This window comes from Erpetoichthys calabaricus, chromosome 5, assembly GCF_900747795.2.
Source record: "Erpetoichthys calabaricus chromosome 5, fErpCal1.3, whole genome shotgun sequence".
Taxonomy (NCBI): Eukaryota; Metazoa; Chordata; class Cladistia; order Polypteriformes; family Polypteridae; genus Erpetoichthys; species Erpetoichthys calabaricus.
In genome coordinates this window covers 186,573,265-186,593,517 of record NC_041398.2, presented here as the reverse complement: position 1 = coordinate 186,593,517, position 20,253 = coordinate 186,573,265, and positions in this window count along the sequence as shown.

The following is a 20,253-nucleotide window of genomic DNA, read 5'->3' as shown; positions in this document are numbered from 1 at the left end:
ACAACGTAAGATGAAACGGGCACGAGTTTACTTTAAAGTAATTTAGCATCAGAAAGGGCATCTGACCTAAAAAAACATGCTGCTCCAAACCCCCCTTGATGATGAAGTGGAGCTGTACTTCTGTAAAGATACCCTTTTACTATTAAGTACTTAATCAAAACTTACCATATTTCATTACAATGTATTTCTCAGTCCTAGTAATGTGAATAAAGGTACAATTTCTTTATACCAACGCTGCTGACATTCTTGATAATTCTTATTCCCTGATGTAAACACTTGCAAATCTGCTTGTGTTCACTAGTGCATTCAACCTCTCCTGTCATTTAGGTTAATAATTAGTTGTAAACTTTAGATTAAAGTGTGTATTAACACATCAGGAGAGAACTTTTTGGGGATATACAATCCTGGAAGTATTTGGCATTTGACCTCATTGTACTATCGATTGGAGTCTTGCGGTTCTTGTTTTTGGAGACTTTTAGAAACTGTATTTTCCATCCATCCATCCATCCATCCATTTTCTAACCTGATGAATCTGAACACAGGGTCACGGGGGTCTGCTGGAGCCAAACCCAGCAAACACAGGGTGCAAGGCAGGAACCAATCCCGGGCAGGGCGCAAACCCATTGCGGGAACTGTATTTTTGTATATTGAATTTTTTAGTTTATCTGGTAGAGAGGTTGCTACATGACTGTCAAGAAAGGAAACATGAAAAAAATTATACCTAATTTTACATTGTTTTTTATGCCTAAGACACAGATTGTACTGCCTCACAGAAAAACAGTAAAATTGTTTTATGTAAGGACTGGCAGAAGTCAAAAACCATGCCAAAGTCTGAAAGGAAAATCAGTCCTATCTTGCAAACAAACCGGGAACATATTCAAAAAATCAGAAGTCACAACCAAAAGCAACAGATCAGAAACCAGGAGGACAAAAAAGTTTCCTTCATCAAAACTAAAACACAATCAAAATCATAAAATGAATAGCAGGTGTTCATTAAACAGAAAGGCACCAATAGCAACAGCCTAACGCAATGATTCAAAGCTTATGTAGCTACAATTTCCCAAAATTACCAAAGTTCAGCAGCTCTAGCATAAAAAATGGGATTCAACAAAAGCCTGACATGCTGAAATTATTCCACAGACAAAATATCTTTGTTTTTAAAAGTGTTAGTTAAAATTCAAAGTAAAACTGTTCACACAAAAAAGAGAAGATTGAAATAGCAAAAAATAGAAACGTTCTTTTTAGGAAAAGTTTTATTCAAAGCTTAAATCTTGTTACATTTCAAATTGTTACTTCAAAATGTTTCTGAACCATTTCAAAACGGTCAGAAAACTGTATGCCTATCCCATTTCTAAGCTGAAAATGGGTATTTTTCCCTGTGTACTGGTACCTATTCTAAACAACAATTGACACAATTAACGCACTGTATCTTAGTTATAGCAAGAAAGTTCTATCTCTTACTAACTTATGGGGGAAATGACTATACCATTGTCTATGACTATTAAAGAAATGCGCATTATATTATCAAGCAAATATTAATGAGTTTAACTCAAAGCTTTAACTTTCTAAGATTGGCTCTTGCAGGTTATATGCAAACTACAATAAGATATTTCCACTCAAGCCAACCTTTGAACCTTTGATCTAACAAGGTCAGGGTCACAACCTCTGAAAACACACAGCCAGCAACCGGAGGTTGCATCATGACAACAGGACCCACAAAATGCTGGCATCCGAGAGAAAAGACAAAATGATGTTGTAGTAAAAAGTAAATACCGGTACATTTTAAAAAGTAAGTAAATTTTAAACTAAAGTGCAAAAAACAAATAAACAAACCTTACATTTGGAATCTTTATGTGTGAAAACCCAATAATCAACTTAAAATATGCTACAAAATCTAATAAATTTGCGCAATAACTTTTTGAAAAGCAGAGATCATAACACATGATGAAGTATAATGATAAGATGAAGATCTAAGAATTACTTTTTTTCAGCTACTATAATTTAATAAAAGTACTAAAATCAGATTTACACTTTTAAAATTGTTATTTATTGAAAGACTGATACTTTCAGAAACTGGTATTTTATTTCTATAAATATTCGAAAGCAAAAATTAAGCAGTTATCAAAACGGACTATATCATGTCTTGCAAACCAGTTATTCTATAGCTGAAGTCTTCTGAGCAAACAGACTATCCATTTTCTGTCCTTGCTGGTTGCAGTCGTTTTTAACAGCTGGTTGCCTTCAGTGGAATTAGGCAAACTGCCACTTACTTTGCACTTGACTATAACGAAGACTGCCCATGTGTTAATGGGGGTCACAGTACTGATTAATTATCAGTCAGTGCACCATCATTGATCAATATCCCAGGCAACTCATTTTTCTTTAGGAATAACAGCTCTTAAAAAACTGTCATCTATCACCTGAAAATGACCGTAACAGTCAGCATTACCAATTACTGTCACACATGATTGAACACTTATTATGTAAAATTGCTAGTTTGCAAGCAGAATTTAATTATGCATTGTTATATAGTGGTAACATATCTGGGAATGTATGTTACAGTGGTCTTTTTTACTATGTATACCTAGAGCATAAATACATACAAGTAAATAATATTTTAATTTAGTTTTTAAAAGTGTTGTTTTATTAAAGAGCAAATGTAATTTATACTATTTGCTCATTAAGATACATATGTCAATCTTTATGAATCTAATGATCGTGTTATACCTTTTAATGAAAATTCATGTTAACTTTGTTGAATTTAATCAGAGTTGGTATTAAATTAGGAAACTTGTTTATCACTGGTAAAGCAAGTTGTTCTCAGTAAGCTTTGATATTACCAGTAATATATAAAATAGAACTAATGCATGGCAAGAGCTAATCTTTGCTGGTAATTATTATGAAAAATAAAAAATGTTAAAAGAAATGAGACAACTGGTATATTAAAATAATACATTGCCAGCATTATTATAGTCACTTGTATTGAACCATGTATTTTAAATGTAAGTCACTATTGAGGGGTACGTTTAGTAAGTTATTTTTTCACAGTCAAAGTACATATTAATTTGTCACATAATATTCAATACAGTTTAAAACGGTGTCCAAATGGCAAGCAAACAACAACATTTATTTCTATAGCTCATTTTCATACAAAATATTAAACACAAAGAGTTTTACAAGGGATTAAAAAAGTGTAATTACAAACAGTAAACAAATGAAAGAAAGACATACAAACTCATAATGAGGATCAATAAAAGCCACGATAATTAGATGAATATGTCCATTTTGAACTAGCAAAGGTTTCGTTTTAAAACATGTCTTCCTTATTTCTAAAGCATGTATGTGATAACAAAAGGAAACTGGAAGTAATACACTTTATTACAGATTCTTGGTACTATTTTTCTTTAGGTAAGAATACATTGTCTGTTTGCATGTCTGCGTACAGTAGCTATTGTGTGTTAAGTTTTGACATTTTCCATTAGTGCACCACAAATGACTTATTGCAGCTTCAGGCTGCATAGTTTCCACCTTTTGTATCTCTTATTTTGTTTTATCAACGGTTATGGTCTGCCATGGCTTGTAGCAAAAGATGTTTTCCAAAGCAGAAATCCTGTCAGTGGTCTTTTCAGCTATTATATTATGAGTTGTTATGGATTGCATAAAATACACAGTTAGATTTACTGCATGTGATGCGTGCTAGTGAAGTTTACAAATAAGAGTTAAGTTGTACTTGGATCACACTACACTAAATTACATTTTTTGTCAAAGCTTCAAATTTTTGAATGAGCAAAGACCACCTGTATATCATTACTAAGTTCGTAATGCCAATCATCATTCAAAATTATACATAATTTCTGTGGGGTGTTGTGTGCATTCACAATAAAAATATGCTGAAGTAATAAAAACGCAGATTAAGGGATGGAACTAAGGATTGATGAAACAGAATAAAGTACTACTGATATAGAATTTTATAGCACATGGTAAGTCAGTGTTGCAAAAAATGTGGCAAAAAGAGAATAACTAAGGTCAGTGTTTTTAAATGAATAAAAGAAATCAGTAACTTTCACTTGATTCTTGACAGAAGACTTTTATTGAAGTCCCTGATTTGTAATAAATATGAATGATTTTTAATTATCTTTATAGAATTAACAAATACAGCTAGAGGCACAGTCTTTTGTAATAGCTTGCAGCAATTCCTGCGTATACACAGTATCTACTGCAGATGACTTTTGTGGCCCTGACTGAAATAGCCGGAGCACCAACAGTTTTCAGGTTTGTCTGTGATTTTCAGCACACATAATTGAAGACTGAGTAATTGTTGCTGTGAGATTTTTTTTGTGATAATTGTCTAGCAATATGTGTCTGGATAGCAACAGCAGCAGGAGAAGATTTTTCAAGGTGGAAATAGTATGCACGGCCCAGTGTAATGCTTGAAGAATCAGAGAAAGGATGAATAATGGACCAGGAGATGAATAGATGTCTAAACTCAGATAAACAGGATTAAAACTGGAAGGACAGTTAAATCTTTTGCCAAACTACAAACACTAATCAAGATTTCAAAGCTGGAGTTCACACATTAAAATTTTCAGGTTATCCACAATTTGGGATGTGGAGAGAGACATTGCACTGGGAATTAGAGCATTTGCATTAATGACATCAGGAATGATAACCTCCAAAACTGCACCGCCAAACAACTGACAGTTGTGTCTAGATAATGGAAATCCCAAATTGGTGATGCCTATCACAATTTTTACTTTTTAAAATGTATTTACTTTTTACTACAACATGATGTGTCTTTAGTTTGTCAGTTGTTGCTTTACATTGCTGATTACTTTAGTATACATTAACTGTTGGAGGGCTTTTTTTGTAGTAGTTTGCCTGTATGCAAGTATAATGATCAGGGTCATTTATTATGTCTCTTACTACTCTTGATATACTTGTCTTAGATGGTGATTTATAAATGATAAGTTAATGTAATGGATGAATTATTATGATTACTTGGTTAATAAGCATTTGCTGTTACAAGAAGCACTTATTTTTCTACATTTAAATAATTGGAAAGTATAAACCTTTTTTATCAGTCATCTGGGGCCTCATGTATAAACGGTGCGTACGCACAGAAATGTTGCGTACGAACCTTTCCAAGCTCAAATCACGATGTATAAAACCTAAACTTGGCGTAAAGCCACGCACATTTCCACGGTAACTCATACCTTGGCGTACGCAATTTCTCCGCTCGGTTTTGCAGACTGGCGGTACCCAGTGTCAAAGCAGTGCTACTGTTCCTGTGTGGTTACCCTTTCTTAGATCCACATCCACAGCGGCGGCTTTATCAAATACACTGAAATTAACCGCATATCGTTCATAAATTTAATGCATCTGATTGTAATTAACCTGTAACAATATAATGGGCCAGGGAATAGCCATAGTATTCCAAATACCATAACTGCTTTAGCGTTGTTACACTCACTGCATCTTGTTCTTCTTTTTGCTGCTCCCGTTAAGGGTTGCCATTGCAGATCATCTTTTTCCATATTACTCTCACTGCACCACTCGGAGTATTTATATCACTGTATCTGAGTGTGAATCACAGCAGCAGATGATCGGAAAGAGAATTATCGGTATACAGTTTCAAGTACACACTACCTCAACCATGGCAAAAAGCGTCAAAGCCTTTCCTGTACGGACTTCGCGTTTCAGAAACAGTTTCATCCCAAGAACTATAAACGCACTCAATCAGTCCATTAAGTGCTCCTTGTAGAACTGTTTGTACTTATAAGTACAATCACCTCACTGTAAACTTACACTACAGTTATAATATTGCACAACCTGCGCTAATTTATAAAGCGCGTATGATGACAATATCATTTTTAAGATGAAATGCAGCAAAATATGTTGCTTATAGTATACAGATAAAACTTTAACTTCATTTAAATAATCTGTATTGTTAATAATTAAACATGTGAGGACACGGTGCCGCAGCGTATAGCTAGTTCAAGGATAGCTCCTGCCTTGCGCTGTATTCTTGCTGGTGCTGACGCGACACTGGAAGGATAGACGAATAGAATAATTAAACATGTACTACGAAGATATTTCAATGTTCCTTAAAAGTTTTGAAGAATCGCCGTTCTAAGCTTACAAATGGCTTAACGTCTATTACAGAGCTGATTGTGTGGCGATTGGAGAAAGAAAAGTATGGACAGGAATTGGAGGTTAGTACGTTTGAAAGAGACAGTACTTCTGTAATAAATTATTTCATCGAAGGTCGCACATGGTGCAGCAAGCCTCTTGCGTGAGATATGAACAATCACTGCACCACCGTGTTCCCATGTTTAATAACATGCTTTCATTCCTATCATCATGAAAATGATATCACGCATACATCTCAGAATTTTAATTATTCAGAGAGCTGTAATATTTCGAATGTAATGCATTCTGTGTCCTGTCGGAGAAAGAGAAAGAACGGAAGCACGTAGTGATTCACACACATAGAGCACATAGAAGATAAAATACAGAACAAAGCATTTAACGTGCTACTTGAGAAACTAGTAAAATAAATGATTTTAAGATGAAGTTTATGATGTTCTACTTTAATGGCAAAATAAACTACGTGATTAAAGTGGAAATTTCGAGATTAAAGTTGACATTTCGTGCTTTTTTCCCACTGTGTGCCTATGTTTTTTGTTTGTACCCTAATACGCCTTCATATGACACTCAGACGGTGGGCTACGACTTGCCTTTTCACGGCGACTTTGATATGTGATTTCTTTTTTATTTCAGGCACTGTGCGACTTTGTGAATTTGATCTTTCGAGTTTTTCCGACACTCTGTCAGTCGATCAACTTTCTTTTGTTGATAATACCACTGTTTAAACCAACAAATAGTACGTTTTTCCTTTGCCTCCACTTGGTATTCGCTGAAATTCTTATATTTTCCCCTGTGCTTTTCCCATTGTCTTTTCACAGAAGGCTATTTATATTGATTTGCATATTCAGAGGCGTAATTCTGGGAGGAGTTGGTGCGGGACAGAAGGCGCGTGCACGTGCGTTACTTTTCACGCTGATCGGGATTTATGTAGTGGAAGAACGTGAAAGTATGCGTGCGCACAGATTCCTGCATCTGGATTTTTCTGTGCGTACGCACAATCCCGCTTTTGTGCTTACGCCATGTTATAGTGTGAGTTCTACGCACAGCGTTATACATGAGGCCCCTGAGCTGTAAGAGTAATAGATTTATACAGTGCATGCTACACCTACAGTGTTCTGGGAATCTTGTTTTAAAGAAGTGTCCTTCTGAAGTGAAATAAAATACAGTGAATTCTAATCAATAAAAAAGAGTTTTCCTCTTGCATCAACAGGAAGTGTGTGGTTCAGTATCTGTTTTATCTCTTTGCAATAAGAATGTGTCACAATTACCTTTAATCATTTTTGGTTTTAACAATTGTCCAAAGTTCTGTCTCTTCCTGTAATAGAAAGTTTATGGTTTTTTTTAAGAATTAAAGGTTACAAAATTGTAATCCTTCATTTTTTGACTATGACTTTGTGTAGTGCTTATGTACAGTATGTGACTTTCGGCATTGGAAAATATTGAATCTGTAATTTGGTGGACATTAGGAAATACAGTATTGTGTGTGTGTGTGTGTTTTAACCTGAAAGAAACACAACACTGGACTCTTTCTGTCAACCATATAACTTTACCACAGAAATCTCCACTCTGTCTGGACTTCAATAAAGTCCAGACTTTTTTAAAGCTAAACCACAGAAACACTTCCAGGGTCAGTTGAGAAGTTGTCTTGGAAGCTATGTATGTTGTCCTCCACTATATAAATACAAAGTATATTCATTTTAAAAATGTACAACACAGCCATTAGAAATTATAGTAACAATGTTTTAGTTTCATTTGGAATGCTGTGCTTAAAAGTTTTTCAGAATATGGAATTTTTAAATTAATAACAACATTGACTGTCCATTGTGTCATTTTATTAACCTCATTGGCATTTACCTGAAATATGATTTTAGTTCAGAGTTCTCTTTTTAAACCTGAGTCTGACTTGGGGTGACATGTAATGATTCACTTTACAGTGTTAAGCCTGGATAACTCTTGCGACAGCATTCTGTTGCCCTCTAATGGATGAAATAACATTGTGCTGCAAAGGAAAATCATGAATATTTCTATGTGTTCTGCCACATTATGCTAACTCTATGGCACCTCATCAATATTTATGAGAGGGGTTGAGACTTCAACCAAAAACACAATGACAAACAAAAAGCCATAAAGCTAGTTTTAGAAGAAACTGAGCTATTTCTTGAAGATGTGAATTGGCCATCAGACCCTGACACGGGCAATGATTCTGTAGATTCTCACTTGCCAAGTTTCAGTGATGTTCGTGTATGATGTCAGCTTACTTCTGCTGACAGCCCTGCACTTCCTCATTGCCCAATTTATGGGTAACCCTGGTCTAAACTTGTTTATAGATCTTGATTATCTGGACTATTTACAATTTGTCAGTGATAGTCTGGTGGAGAAAATAGTTGTTTAAAATGAACCGCTATGCTGAGCAGTGATGGAAAAGTCACAGTAAACCATATGTTTGTCACACTTGCTGGCAGGCTGTTATTGCAGACAACGTGCAAGTGTCTCCTAATACTGCAGGGCATAGTGAATGTTCCAGTCTAGAGATGGTACTGATTTACAAACCAGTTGTTCTAAATACCCATTTTCAGCAAATGTTATTTGTGTGTCATTTTTTCACTCATTATGTAATACCTGCATTTCACCAATAATAATGACTGTGATGAAGCCAGTCACTTAGCACTGAAACAAACTGTGAGATGTGTATCAGGCAACCATCAAAAATATGCAGAACACATATGCTCCCAATCATGACATAAGTATTGACAAAAATGTCATGGATTACAAAACAGTACATCACATCCAAATGGGCACAATTTGGTATCAAGTTCTCCATGCTCTGAGAAGTAAGCTCTGGGTAAATCTGATACTTGATATTTTACTTCAATAGAGGGACCAAGTGGTATAGCAAGTATAGTCAATACGACATTGCTACATCATCTGTGCTGTCATTGGTGGACACTTTGCTGGACTGGGTTACTGTACAACAATTTAGTTTGTATACCTCGACTGAACTGCTTGGAAAACTAATGTACATGGCACAGTATGACCAAATCACTGTGATATGCCTACTAACTTTGTTCACTTCAACGTGTCAAACTGCAATGAGGTACAGTAGCTGTGTGGCAAAAAGTTAAAATGATTGTGATCAAGTGGAAGGAGAGGAATACCATCCCCATAAGCAACTGTCAATGTTCATGTTAGGGGAAATATGGAAGTCAATATGTGTTGCACTCCGGTAGGCTACAATAATACAATGGATGGTGTCAATCATGTGGGACAGGCACTGACATTCTACTCCATCATGCACAAGCAACAGAAAGAACACTGCCTGTGTGCTTTGGTGACTATTACAAAACGTATCACTCGAGGTATGTGTACCAATTCTGCATCAGTACAGCAGTGTACACTAAACATACATTTCCTGCTGTAATTATGTTGACATTTTTGTATTTACATGTTTCTGTTACACATGACAACATTTTTTGCTGTTGAAAAAATTCAACACTTTTGGCCTACAAGCAGGTTAAGGATAAAATAGCCACATAAAAAAGAAATAATAATTAGATACATTGTAACCAGGTGTGAAATAATATTCTTAGTATGCAGTTACCAATGGCATCCACACAGGCTAGCTTGTTAACCACTCATTAGCACGTTGTTTTCTGTGAATGTCCTGGGGCCTCATTTATAAACGGTGCATACGCACAAAAATGTTGTGTAAGCCAGTTGCCATGCTCAAATCGCGATGTATAAAACCTAAACTTGGCGTAAAGCCACGCACATTTACACGGTAGCTGAAACCCTGGCGTATGCAAGTTCTCCGCTCGGTTTTGCAAACTGGCTATACCCAGCGTGAAAGCAATGCTACTGTTCCAGTTTGGTTTCCCTTTCTTTTTCAGATCCACATCCGTAACGTGGCTTTATAAATACACTGAAATTAACCGCATATTGTTTATTAGTTTAAGGCATCTGATTGTAATTAATCTGTTACAATATAATGGTCCACGGAAGGGCCAAACTATTCCAAATACCATAGCTGCTTTAGCGTTGTTACTCTCACTGCATCACTCAGAGCATCTGATCGGAAAGAGAATTATCGGTATCCTTAATCAAGCACACTCATCTGACAAACGCTTCAGAGCCTTTCCTGTACGGACTTTGCGGTTCAGAAACAGTTTCATCCCAAGACCTATAAACGCGCTCAATCAATCCATCAAGTGCTCCTTATAGAACTGTTTATACCTACAAGTACAATTACCTCACTGTAAACTTGCGATACAGTTATAATATTGCGCAACCTGCGCCGCTTTATAAATCGCGTATTTACATATGATGACGATATAATTTTTAAGATGAAATGCAGCAAAATATGTTTATTATATTATACAGATAAAATGTTAACACCATTTAAATAATCTATATTGTTAATAATTAAACATGTGAGGACATGGTGTCGCAGTGCTAGCGACGAGCTGGCGCCCTGATTATTCCTGCCTTGCACCTGTATTCTTGCTGGGGCTGGTGCGACACTGCGGAAAGACAGATGGATAGAATAATTAAACATGTACTACGAAGATATTTCAATGTTCCTTAAAAGTTTTGAAGGCTCTGCATTCTAAGCTTACAGATGGCTTAACATCTATTACAGAGCTGATTGTGTGGTGATTGATTACTTGGAGAAAGAAAAGGAAGGACAGGAATTGGGGTTAGTACATTTGAAAGAGACAGTACTGCTGCAATAAATTATTTCATTGAAGGTCGCGCACAGCGCAGCAAGCATCTTGCGGGAGGCAGGAACAATCTGTGGACAAGGCGCCTGCTCGTCACTATCACTGCGCCACCATGTTCCCATGTTTAATAACATGCTTTAACTCCTATCATCATGAAAATGATATCACGTATACATCTCAGTATATTAATTATTCAGAGAGCTGTAATATTACAAATGTAGTGGATTCTGTGTCCTGTCAGAGGAAGAGAAAGCCCGTTTAAGAAGCAGGTACTTTAGTTACGATGGGATTTGAGAAACTAATAAATTAAGCGATTTTAAGATGAAGTTTATGATGTTCTACTTTAATGACAAAATAAACTACGTGACTGAAGTGGAAATTTCGAGATTAAAGTTGACATTTCGTGCTTTTTTCCCACTGTGTGCCTATTTTTTTTTCTCTGTACCCTAATAAGCTTTCATATGACACTCAGACGGTGGGCTAAGACTCGCCGTACTTTGATATCTGACCACTTCTTTTTTATTTCGGGTACTATGTGACTTTGTGAACTTGAACTTTGGAGTCTCTCCGACACTCTATGTCACTCAATCAACTTCCTTTTGTTGATTATATCACTGTTTAAACCAACAAATAGTAAGTTTTTCCTTGCCTCCACTTGGTATTCGCTGAAATTCTTCTATTTTCCCCCATGCTTTTGCTATTGTCTTTTCACAGAACGCTGAGCTTAACGGCTATTTATATTGATTTGCATATTCAAAGAGGCGTAATTCTGGGAGGAGTTGGGGCGGGACAGCAGGCACGTGCACGTGCGTTACTTTTCACTCTGACCGGGATTTATGTAGCAAAAGAATGTGGAAGTTGGCGTTTACACAGATTTATGCATCTGGATTTTTTTTGTGTGCACGCACATTTCCACTTTTGTCCGTATGCCATGTTATAGTGTGAATTCTACGCACGGCATTATACATGAGTCCCCTGGTGCATACTCTGTAAGCACAATTCAAAGTCTTACCTTGAAATGTAGTTAAAGTTGCCTAATGCTAGGAGAGGCACAAGTTTAGGATAAGGTATTAAAAATAAATGGCTATGGGCTTGATGGGAGGAAAACAGTTGAGACAGACAATGCCTTAGCACTTTAAATCACAAATAAAGGAACCCAGTGCTGTACTTGTGCATGGCATTACGTAGATACAGTGTGCTGGGACTGCTATATGTGCTCCCCTTTTAGATCATTGGTGGTGGGAGCCACGACCAGCACAGCTATTGTAGTCAAAAAGTATGTATTGCCACATTTATTGTGGAGCATACTCTATTCTGAAATTAGTCAGCCATTCATTGACTTATATAAAAGGCTGTGCAAATAAGCCAGGTATGTGTATTGTCTACTAGTTCAGGTTTTGTTTGGCAGACAAGCTACAATCTTGAACATGGACAGAATATTAAATGTATTGCTAAGATTGTATTATGATTACCTGAGTAAAATTACAATGCAATATCTGGCTAGCAGAAAAGTAAATATTGCTGATACATCAATCATTTTGCTGGAGATAAAAGTTATTGATGTGACTCATGGTCTCTGCTGGAAAGAAATTATCAGTATTCTGTATTGCTATTGATGAGTGGCAAGAAATGAGAAGCAGAGACTCTGGCAAGGAGGGTGATTTACGTTTGGACAAAAAGAGGAGATTCTGTTTACCATGTATGGTGGCCTATTTATCCCAGGCTCTCATAGGTCAATTTAGCTCAGTGGCCAAAGGATTCTGCTCTGACATCTATGATGATATTGAAAATTCAACTAAAAAAGCAAAGTTTTTGCTGTTTCAGCTGTTGCTGCATTTGTCAGTGAGGAGCCTGAACAGACTCATTAACAGCAGCTTTTTGAGATGCCAAATATTTGTGAAAGAGCATGCAATGTCACTGATGTTTTGGTGGTGCACTTCTACAGTGTCTTGGAACCATTACAGCAGATGTCTCAAGGCATTAATGAGCATTAACAACAGTATATCAGAAATGGTGAAACTATCTACAATATCATGAAACAGGTGTTAAGCTCCTATTTTTAAAATTCATAGATTTTCCAATCCAGAAATAAGCAACCTTAGTTTAGAAGTATTGTCTTACGTAATTGTCTTAACAGTCAGAACCGCTAGAGATGGCAATAACTGTTCATAGACTTCCATGAAGTTTTAACATAAGCATGCAAGAAATTAGGGGACCTCATTAATGAATTTTACTAATTACTTCTGTTTCAATAGTGACTGTGAAATGTACTTCAGTATGCTTGTGTAGGTGTCCTTCCAGCTTTTCAAGGATCCCTAAAATGGCTTCAGCATTTAAAAGTCCTAGTGTAATTGCTACATGCAAAGATGATGGTTCAACTCATAGAACTCCTTTCAATATTCATGAAGCAAGATGCCACCTCACTGAGTTCAAAGGAGCTACTGAAAGTGGATGTCCAGGGGATGGACTCAGGTAAGGGAGATGTTGCTACTCTGAAATAAATATATCTCATTTGGAGCCGAAGCCATATTTTTGTAAAAGTGCACAACTGATTTAGAGAAGGCTACATTGATGCAGCAGAATTTATTCCGAAAAACCTTAATTTGGATAACTATGTCCTCACATTCCCATCTGAATTAACACAATCCTTAATTCAGCAGCAATCTGTCAAAACAGCTTACATCATCTTAGGCAAGGCCTTACCTAATGCTGTTAAACCAGAAGGGATTGGGCTGTATGGTGAAGAGCTACAGGCTTTTCAGATAGACCAGGACTTGGTAATTCATAATTAGAATTATACTGAGCGAAAAGAGTGAGTTGTTGTTGGACGATGGAATGGAATTATATCCAGGATAATCCAAAAGGCAGTTTTAGAAAAACAGGTCAAGATGACTATCAGGTGCCTCTTTACTGGCCCTCTGTTTGAAAGATCCTTTAATATAATGGATAATATACTTGAAGTAGACAAACCCAGTATGAATTAGAGATCTATGAGGGCGTTGCAACATTCCACAGATAAAGCAAGGAAATGGACAGCCTACATAATGATGATAGACCAGACATTAAGTAAATCCTCCCTTTCTTCATATCAAACATATCAGTGGTACCTAAAAAGGGAGAGAACATGCAGAAAATTAAAAGAAACACTTCACGAAGAACCAATACTTAAGTCACGGGAAATAGCAAACAGTAGTACAGCATTCCAGGAAGACTGTCTCCAATTGTAGATGTAATATGTCTACCATCTGTCACTCCTCAGCACTTAAAGGCCCTATTGCCTCTACTTTAGCCACTCTAAATCATACTACCTCTATTGGAACACAGTGAGGTGCAGCTGCCTATATCATAACATGTAGATACACACTCCTTACGGTAGAGCACCTAGATCAGTCCTGGATGGCTGTAGTGGCTGTAGGTTTTTGTTCCAACCCAGTTGCTTAATTTGATGCCAGTCTTTGTCAATGACAGATTTTATTTAATTTCATGGCTAGTTGGATTTTTGATTTTTCCATGTCATATCATTCTTATATGGTAGATTCTTTCCTTTCCAAAGATATCATCCAAATGATTTGAAGCTTTAATCGGATTAGAAATTCTCAGTCCTTCTCTTTATTCTTTTCAGTTTATTTCCAAATATTTTATTACACCAGATAGTTCATGATGAATACCCACAGGTATAAATGGAAACATGTTATATATACAACTGCTGGTTCCTTTGTTATTTGCATCTTACTGCTAATAAGCAGCATTTAAAAACAGCTTTTTAAGTCTAAAATAAACAATTGAGTGTGGAAAATGTTAAGAGCGAGACAACTAAAATGAAGCAATAAAATGTGGCTTCAGCAATCAGTAGTGCATCAGCAAGAACTGACTTCTCATTAAGAAGTTGGTTTGGAACAAAAACATGCAGCCACTGTGGCTCTCCACGAAACAATGTTGCTCATCCCTGCATTAAACTATGGAATGGTCACACTACCAATACTGTAACATCTGGAAAAGTTAAAGCTGGGACAGGTGCAACACCTGGTTCTGTCCTACACCTCTCCTGAGAAACTGGCAGCATCTCCAGTTTCATCTTCAGCTTCAGAGATAATACTTTTTAAAAGAAATGGACAACTACTCCAACTACTTGCCACAGAAGACAGGATGGAACAGGGATTGATGTGGGTGGAGCCAGATCTCAGAGTCCTGCTGCATTCAGTACTCCTTCCCTTGTTGCAGAACATAGACTGAGACTGATTTGGGCGAGCCGGATGTCAGAGCCCTCCCATTTTCAGCAATCCTTCTCTCGCTGCAGAATGCCTGAGTGTGGACATATTAGGAAGGTATCATGTTAGACATGTATTTATTTAATCAATTTGCTAGTAGTTTACATTCTATATTAATTCAATTCACTAGTAATTATATATTTTTTATTTATTCATCACTTCAGTACCATCCTCTACTGTACCAGAATACAGCAGTATCTTATATTTTCAGAGCCACGGTCCAATGAACTCAGTGCAGTTTTAGGACATACAGTAATGTCAGCACAATTTTAAGACAGCAAATTTAGAATTGAAGTTAAATTTAGAGGTTAGTGTGGTTTGAATTTAGTGTGAACATCACATGGTAACACTCAGACATCCAACTCCACCTACGTTTGACCCCACCCTATCCCATGTGCTGCAGTGAGGACCATCTCCTTAGATCAGCTGCAATATTTTATTGCTAATCCAAAAAGAACTGAGCAATAATAGATTGTGGACTTTACTTAAGGGCATAAACAGAACTTTATGTTGCAAATCCTTTCTTCATCTACAGTAAGTTTTAATAGTATCAGTTGTTTTGGGTTAGTAGCTGTGTAGAAACAAGGAATCACTTCAAAGCTGTCCTTTGTTTATTTTAATTAAATAATATATAACTTTTGACAAATTTATTTTCATGCTGTTTTGGTTAATGTACTTTTTCATAGCAACAATGTCTCCACTGTGGACTGTCATCTCTCCCAACCCAGGTTCATTAATTCAGGTTAAAAAATGTTCTCTTGCTTTAACCCATGGGAATGAAAGGACGAATTAAAAAAAACACATGATGCAGAGATAACGGCAGCTGAAACATGTAAAGTGTTAAGATAGGTCCAACTCAGGAGTGCGTTTTATTGCACTGTTAAATGTACAATGTCTGTCAAATGCATTGTTTCATTCCTGACAAGCAACTGACCATGTAAGACCCTTTCTTTTATTTTGTAAATGAGTTTCATGGAATGTCAAAGAAAAGTCACTATTTAGATTGACAACCATTTTATATTCAGATATCCTTGTAAACTCCTACAGTGTAATATTTGAAAGTGGGTGAATGACTAATTTGTGTTTTTAAAGTGTAAACAGTTTGGCATGCCATGTCATTTTAGCAGGTTGAAATGTTTATTTTTCTTACACATTAATTTTCAAAAATATTATAGTACTCATGGTTTTAAATTTTGTTACAGTGTAACATTTTCTAAATGTCCTTCAGTTGTCATGTATACAATTTACAAAACTGAAAGTGGTTGAGCTCCATGCCAGAATTTAGAAATAATAAAATGAAGGCAAGATAGCCATGAATTGAATTAACGTTTAGTGCATGCAATATCTTGGTCTTGCAGTTCAATTTGAACTTCACACCATAGTGCTTAAAAGATATTATTAATTTTAAATACCTGAAGATTTAATAAATTATGCGTAATTCAAGATATTTTAAAATGCCTATTAAGAATAGCTCAGAATAGTGTGCCTCTATGGCTCCAGTTTTTCTTGTTAACTAATTCTTATTTATATTTCTTCACTTATCACAGAAAAATACAGTGACTGGTTTCAGCATATGATCCTCACAGACTGTTCTCATCATAGTAACTTGTAAAATATCATTCAAGAAATGACAGACCAAAGAATACAGTAAAATATAGTTTATGTGGCTTTGAATTCAGATAATTTTGGTAAATGCATGCAGTAGGTTTCAGGTTTTCAGACCCTTGTGAAGCAGATTATCTAGCTGTGCCCATTCTGCAACAGCTTATTTGGGTGCTTGACTGGTACTCTGGTAAAAACCAAAGCATCTTTTTCTTTGAACATTGTGAAAACAATGCTGTGATGGTGGTTTTTGTACTGTTGTATTTGTGCATCTCAACTGGTGCATTGCTGTCATTATGTGACCTTTGAATTTATGAGATGATGGGCCAAAAAGTGTGTCAGAACTCATTTTAATTTATCCTAATTCTCAGGAATAATGACATATTTTGTTAAAGTCAGTATTACAGCTTTAAAACTTTCCTGTTATTATTATCATGAAAATCATTTCATTTTTTCCATTCAGCAACACCTTCACTTTGAAGTAAGAAACACTGAATACAAATCTTGAACTACACAAACAAAACAAAGCAAATTGTATATGTTGATGCACCTGTTTACCATAATATTCAAGCAGTGATTTAACATCCCTTTACATGTGAGTTCACTTTCAAAGTATATATCTCTGTATTGCTCTAGATCAACTCAAAGAAGAGATGAGAAGTGTTTTTGTTCTATAGTTTGAACAGGAACTAAACAGAAGAGCAGTGACCTATCCAGTGACTATATGTGGGGTATCAAGTAATATTTTCAATATTGTGTTTACCAACATTAGCCTATGTTGGATTATTAGCAAGGAGCTAGGAAATTGTAATGGGCATTGTTAAAATTGTATGAATTTTATTTAGCAAACTGTAACTATTCAATATGTTAATATAAGTGCGAAGGAAGTATCCAGAAGGAGAAAACAGATCAGGAAATAAAGCACTAGGTGGTCGTCTTATCTCACAACAGATTCCTGTCCACTGAAATGTCTTGAAATCATGTTCTGCCAAAGCAATTTATTTTTGAATCAGTTTGGCTGTTTATTTTTAAAATTTCATCTCACTTATAATGTTGACCTTCTTAGTGTCATGTACAGGTTCATACAATTTGAGTAAACCTGTATACAAATATGTATAATTTAATTATTTTCCATTAACTTTAGGCAAATCAAACTGAAAAAGGCCACAATAATTATCCAGCTGTTTTTCTGAACCTACTTGATAAACCAAAGGGTTTGAGGGGGCTTGAGCTGGAGGAGCAATGGACAGCCTTGGAAGACAATTCAGTTTGTCACAGTAAAAGTTTAAAAGAAATTAATATATACAGTATGTGTATAATGTGTTTTATTTCTAAGCTATTACATTGTGAATTGGTTTAGAGTGAGCTTGTAAATCTTCAATAGTTTGATTCATACAAAGCTCATGGATATATTTGGAAGATTGGAAAGAACACATACAATTTTCCAATTCAATAGCTGCTGTGATGACAGAATTCAATCTGTAGAAGAAAAGTTGGCCAAGATAAGTGGAATCAATGCCTCCAATTTCCTTTCCTCTGCTGTTATTCTTGAACATGAGCACATGGTTAGAGTCAGGGGTGGCTGTTGATAGAGTGCATATGGAAGAGCGGAAAAAAACACAATGAAACAAGCTGATGATGAGAGCTTGAATTCCCTTAAAGGAAGGAACTTATGTAAATAAAATATTTTACAGATGATTAGGTCACATTTTTCTATTTTAAAAAATGCAGATGCAGTATTGAAAGTCATAACATTGTCAGTTGTCTTCATTACTTATATCTCAGGGGTGTTAGAATTTTCTCAGCTAAAGCGATACAATATATTGTCTAAAATGTACTTTTAACATAAGTGCAGCATATATGCTGTGACCAGAAGGGGGCACTGTGAACCAGAACTCAATACCCAGGAAACACCGACATACAGTACCTTTACATGCCCTAAACCCTCTCGGCTGAACCATAGTGCATGAATCAGCCAGTTCCACAAGCATGAGACAAACTGTGTGGGGGACATTCTGGCTCTTCAAAAACACATTGCAACAGGAAGAAGCAGATACATCAAAATTCATTCCAGTAGAAGCCAACTTTCGCAGCCAGTTTATGCACTATGTCCGTTATCTTCATTTTTTCACCTGACAGTAATCTACAGTTTCTCCACAAATGTCCCTGGACCAAACACAAATAAACTTTAACCAAACTTTTCTTACTCTTAAAACAGGAGATCTTATTTTTTATCACACATTCCTTTTGTGCGTCTTCTTTCTATATTATCTACCACATTTGCAGTCTGTGAAGCAAAGTACTCCTCAGAGACCATAAACCTCCTTTTAGCACCATTGATTAATGTAGCATAAGAAGGTAGAATATCCTGGTCCTATCTTGTTGGATTTTCACCCTGAACTTATGTCTGTTGTCATTTTGTAGGCTTCATTATACATACAGTCATAATGGCCTGAGCTTCTTTTATGCCCACCAACCTTTTGAGGTGCTCTGTGGAAGTAAAAGAAACTCTTTACTGTCTGAACATTTCAAGTCGAAAGAGTTCAAGATGAGAGCAACTGTAAGGGATCCTCCAGGCACACTTATTGTTAGACTATGTTTTATTACTGTTTATTGTATTTTTACATATTTTATGAGTATAATTTGTTAAATATATATATATTTTCAGGTTAAGAAAGACAGAAGTTTTGAGGTAGTAATCATACTCACTTAGCCTGGTCCCGGAGAGAGGTGACATTTGCATGTTGATTGTGCATGCAAGTTAACAATTTCACTGTACCTATATACTTTTTCCACTGTTTGTACAGCAATTTGAACAAGAAACTTGTTCACTCTGAGCTGAGCATTATTTACTCATACCAACTTTAGGAGTCTGGACTGTGGTCTCCTTAGTTACAAAATCAGGTATGAAATTTTTCACTTTCTACTAGAAAAATTTGTTGGAACTACTGCTACTTGCTTCCCTTCATTTTACTCAGAGGCCGCTTCACATTAAGTCCCTATCCACTATAGAGTACAGGGTTCGTTCAAGGTTTGAAGACATTTGTTGCTGGTTATTTCTACTGTAAATGCAATAACCATGAAGCCCAGGACCCAAGGGGTTTACTTTTCTCTATGTTTTATTCCATTCTGAAGTTTGCTTTTCTCTTCTGTTATACTATCAAATCGTTGTTTCAGTATGTACTGTAAGTTTTTAATTTATTGCTTTTGAGTTTGAGTTTCTATACTAGTTGTTGTACTGTACTTTCTTGCAATTTGGGGTAGACCAGTGTAAAGAATGTTACCACAAATTTTAAACAGTTAGTTTTTTTTTTAATTCCACCATTGAGTCCTGTAGCTTTTACTTTAACAACACGTGTTAATTCACTGGATGAAGCAGAATAACTTAATAGGACAACATAAATAATTGGCAGAAGAACTTAACTTTTCTAAAGTGCCAAATTTATTTAATTTCTCATTTTAAATGTCAGGAGTTACTTTTTCTGTGCCATTATCAAAGATAACACTTCTTTTGAAAG